The following is a 12,690-nucleotide window of genomic DNA, read 5'->3' on the forward strand; positions in this document are numbered from 1 at the left end:
GCTACCCCCTTCATGAATATGGCTAGCACCTGGATATTCTGTATGGACGCTCCCCTCACGATCCCTTCGATGTTCAAGACGTTCGAAATGGTCTTCCGACTGTGATCCCTGTGACTCAGCATGGTGAGCACCTAAGCCTGCCATAGTATCCCTGCCTCTTCTAGACTAGATTTCCCACAGACGGCGCCAATTGTAAGTGCACAATTGCACCTGGCCCCAAGAACAGTTACGGGCTCAGGCCCAATGAGCCTTAAACAATATGATTTGTAGAGTGTGGGCTTGAAACCCAGGTTAGAAGTGTGCAAGGATTAAATGACAAGCCAAAGATTGCAAACATATGAAAACAACAAGGAATATTATAAATCAACCTGCTCGGACGTAAGCCGAGGGCTGTTCTTATATATTCTCTTTCTCTTTGTTTTCTTTCTTTTAGGTTACAAAAAAGGATCCTCTATTTCTGTTCTAGATTGCTCCTTAAATACTCTTCTTTTTGATGCTTTGTACACGTGTTGCCCCAAACTCCCCCTTAACCTAGATATTTCTTTTCTCAGTGCCTTTGAATAGTAACCAGAAGTTTCCCTTCCACTGTTCAGGTGTCACTTCCCCATTAATGCGGCCAGGGTGGTAGGTGCAGGGTCTTTAATGTGGAGGTGACAGCCTTTATCTTTGGTGTTTCTCTAACATCGGTGTTTCTAGGACATTCAAGGGTTTACCCCTTTTATCCATTGGTTTTGACCATGTCATTGCCTAACGTTAATCATGAAGTCCCGGGTTCTCCGGTGTCCGTCCGAAGAGAAATTCACCCTCGGCTGGATCCTCGGATCCTCGGCGTATGGACCGACCCGTAGTACTAACAAGTTCTAAACTCAAGAGCAGGTCGGCCTTCCTTAGCACGGCCCAAAAGGCCCATATACCCATCAGGGTCTTTTTACTCCCCACAATTATTATCCACTTAAATTTTTAAATTTTTGTGTCAAGTGAGTTAATGAGTACAAAATATTAAGAATCTAATATTAATGAACTATAAAATTTATTTTTAAAAAAAATCAATCACATATACTCAATAAGAATCACCACACAACAAAGATCACCACACATTATATTTCATTAAAAATTAGAAAAAATTATCATAAATAGTATTAAATTTAGGTAAGAATTTTCATATGTAACTAATTACTTTACTTTCTAAAAAAAATAATTTGACTAATTATTTATATATTTATGATAAAAATTGTGTTTAATTTTAAATTTATCTATACGTATGCATGTGTCTACTTTATTTTTTAATAATTTGACTAATTATTTATATTTTTATAACAAAAACTGTGTTAATTTTAAATGCATTTATGTGTTTGCATGGGTTACATGCTAATTTTTTTTTTTTTTTAAGGAAATAAGGAAAAGAAGTCGTAATGAAATTAAATACAACCCTATATATAATTTTTTTTTTAAATCAAAATTGAATCATAAATAAAACATGAAAGAGAAAAAAGTACAACACTTTGTTTTTTAGACACTCAAACAAATCGATTTCTTCATCAAATCTCAACATTAAGTGAGCTACAACACACATTATAGAGTCTTGCTTTCACCAACAAGCACAACTCCCTCCTTCTATTAAGCTAAAGATCTATGGATTAGAATTCAACACGTCAAGGAGTCATATTCACTTTTAAATCCCCCATTAAGCCGTTTGAAAGAGGCAGTAGGTATAAGAATCACAATTGTTAGGGTCATTGTATTGCGTGTAGCTAAATTCTTATTCAAAACCCTATGCCCATTGTAATTGAATTGTAATTTTAGTGTTCAAATTAGGATTTTAAGATCAACATTAAAGACGCAAAAAACAGCTCAAAAATCTTCTCAGAAGTTGAAGCTATTTGTTGTCTCAACTATAGGTCAACTGATCGAGCCTCACTAAAGCTTGACTTCAGTTGACTAGTCGAGACGAGAGTAAACTAATTTCTTAGTTTGTAGCACATGATGACCAGGAAACTTAGGGATCCATGCACTAGGGTTTCAAGATGTATTTAAAGTCATATTAGGTCATAATAAACATAAGGACTAGATCTTGTTGCGATGTTTATGCGCCCAGGGTTTGTACCAAGGGTCTCTTACATTAAATTGAAGATCAAGGAGTGTCTCAAGTGAAGTTGTATCACAAACCTACATTAATCAAGTAGCTGTTGTAGTGTTGAGAAATGAAATATATTCTATATTTTAATATCATAGTCTAGATATTCAAAACATACAAAGGCAATAATACAATGATGCATGTAATATGTGATATTAGTGGAATGGATTAGAAGCTTTGGTTTCAAACAATTATCCATATACTTACTACATTCACTATTTTTGCACATTGCTTATGATTAGCATTAGTGGCATCATCAAAGAAGTTTTCTTGTTCATCACATTTTTACTAAATTAACCTCAATTGTCAATATTGTTAGTGTTTCATCCAAACATAATAAGCAATTAAAAGTTGCCAAAGTTGTTGAAATTACACATGATTAACATTGCTAGAGGACCACAATCCAACTCCCTACAACCACTCTAAATTAAGCTTGCGAGGCATGATGTCGAATGCCATAAAATATTTGAGTATTTTTCTCATCACCAATTGATTTTGAAGTGAAATGACATAACTCACGGTCTAACAAACATTAATAAGTATGAGATTATAAGAAAATTAGTTGGTACTTTCAACATGTCGGAAATCTCGTTGAAGTTCTCTCTCTAAATCAAATTCTAGCTTGATAAAAATGTTCAGTGCAACATGTGTAGTTTAACTTATCATCATTGATGAAGTTCAAAACATGGAGAAGTAGACTTAGCATATGAGGTATTGATTTCCTTTGAATTTTTTTTCATCTTAAATCTCACAAAAGATTTTGTAGAGATCACTAATTTACTTTATCAATATTTGCAATGTCAATCTCAAGACTCTTTTTTTAGAAAAGAATTTATTCATAAAATAAGAGTATGTAGCAATATATAAAGCCAACATAGTGGCAACATGTGAACCATTCACTATACAAACAACAAATGAAAACACAACATTTGCAAAGAATATTCTAAGCATTATCCACCTTATAATAGTAAAACTAATCCACATAACCACTAGCACAACTCTATACCTCTATCCTTAGCCCTTTGTAGAAAGTCTAGGCAGATGTATTCAAAATTTTTACAATCTTTAAGTCCTGCCACAGAACTTGGGCCATATCCATTATTTTCTATGCATGAACTTTAACATTCTCAACAAAAAAAAAAATTTATTTATAACATTCAAAATCACCACTCTAACATAGCCCAAAATTCTCCTTAATGTTGCACTCCCTAAAGTCCGATGAAACAAATAAAATATATTATAGACAATGTCAACAGGTCATTCTTGCATTTACCTTGCAACAATGCCCACACATTCATAGCCAAAAGGCATGACCACAATGCATGATGGATTGTCTTTTTTTCTTGTTTGTAAATACGACATTTTGGGTCCATCTCAATCTCAAGACATTTTAAATAGGGATAATTGCAATTAAACCACCTGTGCTTAAGCCCGTTTTAATAAAGCTTACCCATAGTTTAAAAAGTATCACTTAACTCACTTAAGGTGACTTCTATTAAACAACAATTACCTACCTCACCATTTTTCGTTAGAAAAACACATTTTAAGACCAAAACATAACATAAAAAGATCAAATAGCCTCCTAAGAACTACTTTGATTCACCATTGTAAAGTCTGAGATCCATAATCTAAAAATGTGCATATACGAGAAAAATTAGTGACACCCATATCAATTCACTCAATAAAGTAGGAACTAACAACTCCATAAGAAAAGAAAAGAAAAATTAACATTTTTGTATAGGTTAGGGTTAGAGAGACGTGGAGAATTAATGGAGGCAGATCTCCGTTTAAAGGAAAGCCCAAGGTTGTCGATCTAACGTCAGCAGCAACGATGTGGTGGAACGACAGTAACAAGTGACAATCTCCGACAGTCAGAACTCATTGGACCCAAAGAGTTAGTTTGAGTGATTGTTTGGGACAGAATCGAATCATTTTGCTACTGAGTTGCGATTGTTGATCATTGTTCTTCCTTGAGTGAACCCAGATCGAAACTACAAAATAGGTAAACCCAAATCCTGACAACTTCTTATTTTCTAATGAACTTGCTCCCTCCTTCACCATTTTTTAGTTTAGATTAGACATTATCTTGAATATCAAGGCGTACATTTGTCTTAGCATTGGTGTTTCAATTGGGTTCCATCACTAACCCACCTTTATATTGTTCTTTTAATACAATTTACCCATGGCTCAAGAACTTGTTCTTTATTAACATAAGGATGAATAAAGTTCATATGCTACCATTTCTGGAGTAGTGACGCCGATATCATAAGAGCCTTTTCATGGCTATGGGACCAAAAGGAGTGGGATGGCAAAGAAGAAAGAGCTTTAACTATTAAATTTGTGTGTAAATTTTATGTCCAAACTAAGAAATTAGTAAACGATGGGATTCAAAATGAAAGAACTTAAAATCCTACCATTTATGAATTTCTATGAATTTATCCATTTCTTGACCCAAACACAGGGTGAGTGAACCCAAACCAAAACGTTATTCTCAAAGGGAGAGAAATAGTGCCAAAACTCAAAGAGAACAAACAAAACAACAACGTCAACACCGTGTCACTCCCTTCCATATGCTTCAAATCTTCATTGTCTTTGGTACCAAACTCTCATATATACTTTGGATAGTGGGTTTTTGTTGGTTGAATAATATGTAAGGATTTATAGAAGAAAATGGAACACTGGCTTTTGGGTTTTGGTAAGTGACGTTTGGATTATTCTTAGTGGATGGGTTTGTGAAATTTTGATCTTGGGATCTCTTGTATAGTTGAATTTTTTTTTTAAGTTCTGGATTCAAAGTAGGAGATGGAGAAGAGAGACATAAAACATATTAAAAAGACAATTTTATCCCTATTTTTCTAATAACAATAGGAGAAGTGAGCTACAGCTGCCTAACAGAAAGCACCTCAAGTGGGTTAATTGACATTTTTTAGGCCAAGAGTTAGCTTATTAAAATGGGTTAAACCACAAGTGGGTTAATTGCAATTACTCCCTTAAAATAGCATACATATTGTTTTATCTACTAACACATTTATCCAAAAATATAAAGATGATTGACAAGATGATTTACTAATTATTGTGATATTATTTCATAAAGCAAATAACATAGATATCCAAGATATGAATGCACGTGTTGTTGAGAGACAAAGTTAAGCTTAATCAATAAAGATAACTTCATCATTGAGCATCATTATTAAGTAAATAGTTTCTATACTGCAATAAATTTTCAATTACATGAATTAAATCACTTGGTAGGGTGAGCATGCAATGGAGTTACTTATACTAAGCATAACTCTAGATTCTAGAGAGCTGCTTGAATATGTCATAATCAATGATATTTGTTTTGTTAGAAAACAAGTTTTCTCCACACAATGTCACATATAAAGGAAAAAAAACTTTTGGAAATAGTACTTCATCATTATGAGCATAATGTAGTACAACATCCAAACTTTAAAATTTGTCAAGTATTTCTGAATTGTTACAATGGCTAGTGAGGACCATAAAATTAATAGCCTGCAAACTTGTTTATACATTGACCATACTTGTGCTTACTTTTCCAATTTCTACTACAACTACAGAGTGATATTTTCAATTATGAATGTCGTTAAAACTAAGTTTCTCAACAAAATGAAAAATTATTTTTTAATGAAGTCCTTGATTGTTTACATTAAAAGGAAAAACATATACAATATTTAGTATGAAATCAATCATAAATGATTCGCAAAATCTAAAAAAACATTGAATTCCATTTTAATAGATAATTGTGTTGCAATGTATTAATAAAAAATTATCTCATCTCCTCTCTTGTTGATATTTTATAAATACTAAATGAATACGAGTTTGGATTTTCATGAAAAATTTACCCCACCACCCCCCCCCCCCCCTCTCAATTGAAATCCTAGTTCTATCTCCAATAACTACTATGTCCACTCACAGCAATGTTGTATTCCACAACCATGCCACCTCAAGTTTGGCAACCTCAATGCAAATAGCACCATAAATCATATTGTTGTCTATAGACACCCAATACCATAAATACAAGACATCCACCAGAACACATTATCTCAAATTCCACTTTACCATACAAACACATATGATCAATGCTAATTGATCTCCCCATATATAACCCAACACCTCATAGAAACTCCAATTAGACCATTGCCAATTATTCATCAAAACCCATACAACCAACAACATTGCAAACACACACTCACATCTATCATAGTTACATCTCAAAACAACATGTTTAATCACAAATAAATAATTTATTCATACAAGAGGTTGAGATTGAGGGTGTTCATGTGATTGTCAATGTCAAGAATGTCATCAACGAGGTTAAAATCACTACTGGAATTAAAGTTTTGGGTTGTTCGTGCCCTTTAAAAAAGGTTTGGTCATGAAAGGAAACATTTCTCTTTTCGTTAAATAATTAGTTGAAGAGTTAACTTGACAATTGTTTATTAATTGCTATAGGTAGAATTACTTATGTGAATTATCACATTACACCCACAACTGTCATAATTATATCTCGAAACAGTAAGTCAAATCACAAATAAATAATAAATTCTTATATATAAGGTTTAGATTGAGGGCTTCATGCGGTTGTTAATGTTAGCATTTTCATTAACGATGTTGAAATCGCTGGATTTAAAATTTTGGGTTGTTTCATGCTCATTCAAAAAAAAACTTGTTCATGAAAAGTAACATTTGTCTTTTGCTTAAATAATTAATTGAAGAGTTAACTTGACATTTGTTTATTAATTGATTGAGGTAACATTACTTATGTGAACTATTACATAACACTCACAGCTATCATAATTATGTCTTGAAACAATAAGTCTGATCACAAATAAATAATAAATCCATACAAGGTTGAGATTGAGGGCGTTCATACGGTTGTTATTGTCAACAATGTGATTAGCAGTGTTGAAATTGTTAGATCTAAAAAAGATTTATTCATGAAAGGCAGCATTTGTCTTTTCGTTAAATAATTCACTGAAGAGTTGATTTGATAATTTTTTTATTAATTGATTGAAGTAGAATTACTCATCATGTAAACTTTCACATCAATTTATAAATTTCTTATAATAAAATGATATTAGGTTAAACATTTACATTTTTTTTTTTTTACATAAGTATTGGAGATTCCAACTGTAAGGACCAGATTCGGTCCACAGTCCAAGCGAATTAGGCAATGGCCCAATAAGCTCAAAGCAATGAATTTATAAGAGAGCGGGCCTGAAACTAAACATTCAATGAGTTAGGTGATAGGCTGGTTCGTGTTAGGATAGACAATATAAACAGTTTGGACAAAGAAAAATGCTCCTCGATCAGGTCTGAAAAAGGAATGTTCTTATATATTTCTCCTCGACTTAGAAAAATATTCAAGTTCTTAGTTACACAGTGCTTTTTCTCTCTCTCAATCTCAGATAACCCCCCCTCTCTTTCTGTCATGGAGTTTTTCCCTTTTATATGTCCTTCTCTTCTTTCATCTCAGTCTTCCACTTGTAGATCAGATTGTTAATCTTCTTGATACTGGTCCCATTAGCACAAACCTCTTTGCATCGAGATCCCTTGGATAATGGTTCAGCTTTCACCCATTTCGTGAAATAATTAGTTTCGACCACAAGTCATCTTCAGTTTCCCACAGCCTTAGGAAATGGTCCTATAATATCCAAACCCCACTAAGCAAAAGGCCATGGACTAGAAAAGGGATTGAGCACACCTCCAGGCTTATGAATATTTAGAGCAAATCTCTAGCATTGATCACACTTTTTTACATACTCTTGTGCCTCTTTCTGCATACTCGGCCACCAATACCCTTGAGTGAGGGCTCTATGTGATAGTGACCTGCCCCCCATATGGCTTCCACATATCCCCTCATGCAACTCTTCTAGAAGTGGCTCCATTACCTTAGGGTGGACACAAAGCAAGTATGGTCCAGAAAAGGAACGCTTGTACAACTTTTACTCCTCAGACAACCAGAAACGATGAGCTTTCCTCCGTACTTTATCTGTTTCTCCCTTCTCACTAGGCAAGATACCCTCCTTGAGAAATAGGACCAAAGGATTCATCCAGCTAGGTCCTACCGTGATTTGGTAAACTTGGACCTTCTCTTTCTTCTCCTCGGTGGGCTTATGTAGATCCTTAACAAGCATAACCCAAGGTAGGTCTTGTCCAAAAGAGGTTGCCAAAGTGGCCAGAGAATCGGCATGTGTATTTCTGCTTCTTGAGATTTATTGTATGGTGAAAAACTCAAAACTCGATTGCAAAGGCCAAACTTGATTCAAATACCCCTACATTCTCAAATCCCTAGCCTCCAACTCTCCCTTTACCTGCCCTACAACCAACCTTGAATCCAAGAACACTTCCACAACTTTTCCTTCCATCTTCTGAACCATAGCAATTCCTATCAACAGAGCCTAATACTCGGCCTCATTGTTCATGGCTGAGAAGCCTAACCTTATAGATTTTTCAATGGTGATCTTGTTTGGGGACACTACAACTAGACCCATTCTAGATCCCCTTTGATTTGCTGCTCCATCAATATATAACTTCTAAGATGACAGCCCTTGTAGAGAAATTGTCTTAACTTGCTTTCCTTCTGAGTTATGCTCCCATCCTCTACCCCTGCTTGAGACTCAGTAAACTCTGCTACCAGATCTACAAGAACTTGCCCTTTAATGGAGGTCCGAGGCATATACTTGATGTCAAATGCCACCAAAATCATCCCCCACTTGGCGATTCTCCCTGTATAACCAGCCTTCTGGAGCAATGACTATAGAGGGAGTTAAGTTAAAACCACAAATGTATGAGCTTGAAAGTAATGAAGGAGTTTCCGTGTAGCATGCACCACTACCAAAATACCTTTCTCAAGGGGTAAATAATGAATGTCTTCTTCATGTAGTGACCTACTCACATAATAGACTAGCCAATGTATTCCATTCTCTACCTTTACTAATATCAAACTAACTAAATGGGAAGCCACAACAATGTAAGCAAAAAGACCTCTTCCTCCTTGGATCGAGACATAATGGGTGGCCTAGACAGGTAATCCTTCAATTACTGAAAGGCTAAGGCACATTCTTCATTCCACTCAAATCCTTTCCACTTATGCAAAAGTTGAAAGAAAGGCCTACACCTATTTGCAGACTAAGAGATAAATTTGTTCAAGGCTGCAGCCATTCCTATCAGCTTTTGGACCTCTTTAGGATTCCGAAGAGGTTGTAAATCATTGATTGCCTTAATCTGATCAGGGTTAACTTCAATCCCTCAATGGGTGACCATATAGCCCAAAAACTTGCCTGAAATGGCGCCAAAGGAACACTTAGAAGCATTAAGGCGTAACCTATGCTTTCTCAACACCTCAAAAATACTTCTGAGGTCATTCATATGCTCGGCCTCTGCCTTGCTTTTCACCACCATGTCATCTATGTAGACTTCAATATTCTTACCAAGCTGAGGTCCAAACATTATAATCATCATCCTTTGATAAGTAGACCCAGCATTCTTCAATCCAAATGGCATTATCTTATAATCATAGTTCCCATTGGGCGTTACAAAAGCAGTCTTCTCTTGGTCAACCAAAACTAATGATATCTGATGGTATCCAAGGCATCCAAAAAGCTCATCCAAGGATGACCAACCATCGCATCCACTAACTGGTCTATCCGAGGTATTGGGAAGGAATCCTTAGGGCAAGCTTTGTTTAAATCTGTGAAGCCCACACACACTCACCATTTCTCATTCTTTTTCCTTACCACCACCGTGTTGGCCAACCATTTTGGGTAAAACACCTCTTTTATTGCCCCTGCACGCTTAAGATTACCACATTTTCTTTGATAGCATCGGAATGTTTTTTAGAAAAGCGCTGAGGCGGTTGTTTCTTAGGGGTGACAAATGGATTAATGTTCAGATGATAATTGATGAAATTTGGATCTACCCTAGGAGCTTCATAAGTACTCCACGCAAACACATCAACATTGTTCCTGAGGAAAACAACCAGCTCTTCCTTCTCTTGAGGACGCAGCTAAACTCCCACTTGAAAAAACTTTTCGTTATCATTATCAATAGTGATTTTCTCCAACTCTTCACATCTTGCCCCTTCTACCACAGCGTCTGAGGACACTATCGTCTTCTTTGGTTGCTATCAATCTCGTTCTGTAATGGCCGAGGATTCACCCTTAGATTGATGTCTAATGGCCACCACTAAGCACTATCTAGCCATAGCCTAACTTCGACTGGGTTCCCTGAAGGATACTTTACTTTCAATTGTAAGGTGGAAGAAACAGCTCCCATGGCATAAAGCTAAGGTCTTGCCATGATAGCAGTATAGGAGGAGTATGCGTCCACCACAATAAAGTCTACCTCCACGACTTTTGATCCTACCTGAACAGGCAATCTAATCTGGCCCTTTGGGATAACTGTCTTCCCATCAAACCCCATCAAAGGGGAATCATAATTGACCAAATCCTCGGGCTTCAACTTAAGCCCCTTGTACAGGTCGGGGTACACAATCTCTACCTCACTGTCCTGATCCACTAAAATTCTCTTCACATCATACCCCCCTTATCCGGAGGGTAACCACCAAGGCATCCTAATGTGGCTGGAAAGTTCCAACTTTATCCTTGTCAGAGAAGCTTAGAGCTGGTCAGACTTCTATTCTTCCCCTCTTAGAATCAAGGGTCAAATCCTCAGCATGCGGCTTTGCTATGGACATAACCCTTGATAGAAAAGAACCAATCCAACCTAAGGTAGTAAGAATAACACAGATTGTTCCCAAGGGAGGTCTTGAGGAAGCATCCCTCTAGTGTGCCGACCCGACCTGGCCTCCTTGCCTAGTGGGCTGATACAGGAACTGTTTCAACTTCCCAATTTTGGCAGCTGTTCTAGGTGGTCACGTAAAGTCCTAAAATCCTCTGTAGTGTGTCCTCGGTCTTGGTGGTATTGGCAATGAAAGCTTTGATTACACTTCATGAGGTCTCCTCCCATCTTATTAGGCCACTTAAAGTATGGCTCATCTTTATCTTCTTCAAGATTTGATGTACAAGCTTCCTGAACACTGTGTTGACTACTTAGGCAGCAGCAAGCCCGATATGTCCAGCCAAATCTCTCCTAGGCCGATTATTGTTATACCTTTTTAACCTGAAATCCCTTTGGTCCTAGGGAATCACCTTCGCCTTCCCCTTTCTTTGTTGCTGATTTTCATCAACCCATTTATACTCATCAATTCGGTTCATTAGCTGACGCACACTTCAGGCAAGCTTTCTAGTTAAGGACTTCCTCAGATCATGCTCAGCAAGCAGACCGACCTTAAATGTTCTTATCGCTACGTCATCAAAATTTCCCTTTATCTCGTTAAACATTTCCTAATGTCTATCAAAGTATGTCTTCAGAGTCTCCCCCTTTTGCATAGTTATAGACAGTAAAGAGCCCAAGGGGCGAGGCACTCTACTGCAGGTGACAAACCAGGCCCCAAATGCTCTAGTAAGCTCTTGAAAAGGGCCAATTGATCCTTCCTCTAGCCCATCAAACTATCTTATCGCCACCGGTCCCAAACTAGATGGGAATACCTTGAACATCAAGGCCTCATTCTAGAAGTGGATAGCCATTCTCTGGTTAAAATAACTAACATGTTCCACTGGATCCGTCCTTTCATTATACATGGTAAATTTTGGCTGGGTAAATCGCCGAGGAAGTTTTCCCTTCTCAATACTCCGTGAAGACGGTGATTTTGATATTTGGTGCAAGATCCTGCTCGTATCATCACTCCCCAAGCCCCTGTAGGCTAGGCTTCTACTCCTTCGACTATAATGGTGATCTTCATCGTAAGAGAAAGACTCACTGGGGGTGTCCTCAATCTGGGTCTATAACTATCATCATCATCAGATTGAGACCTCGAGCTTGAGGGAGTCCCTCTCCTTTGCTTACGGCGCAGCTTCCTTCTTAAATGATCAATCTCCAACTGCAGGTTTCTAGAATCCTCCCCATGAGACACATGGCTCCTACTCCTAGAATGACTCCTGCCGATATGAGTCGTGTGCACACTAACTTCACGGTCTCTCCTTCGCTCAAGATTAATAAAATGATCTTGACGTTGGGATCCTACAGATTCTTCACGGTTTGGTCATGAACCCACCATAGTTGAACAAGCTCAAGAATGTTCAAATCCCCACAGACGGTGCCAATTGTAAAGACCAGATTCGGTCCACAGCCTAAGCGGTTTAGGCAATGGCCCAATAAGCCCAAAGCATTGACTTTATAAGAGAGTGGGCTTGAAACTGAACATTCAATGAGTTAGGTGATAAGCTGGTTCGTGTCAAGATAAACAATATAAACAGTTTGGACAAAGAAAAATGCTTCTTGGTCAGGTCCAAGGAAGGAATGTTCTTATATATTTCTCCTAGACTTACACAAATATTCAAGTTCTTAGCTACACAGTGCTTTTTCTCTCTCTCAATCTCATATAACCCCCTCTCTTTCTGTCATGGAGTTCTTCTCTTTTATATGTCCTTCTCTTCTTTCATCCGAGTCTTCCACTTGTAGATCAGATTGCTAAT

Source organism: Castanea sativa, chromosome 4 (genome assembly GCF_040712315.1).
Source record: "Castanea sativa cultivar Marrone di Chiusa Pesio chromosome 4, ASM4071231v1".
NCBI classification, from domain to species: Eukaryota; Viridiplantae; Streptophyta; class Magnoliopsida; order Fagales; family Fagaceae; genus Castanea; species Castanea sativa.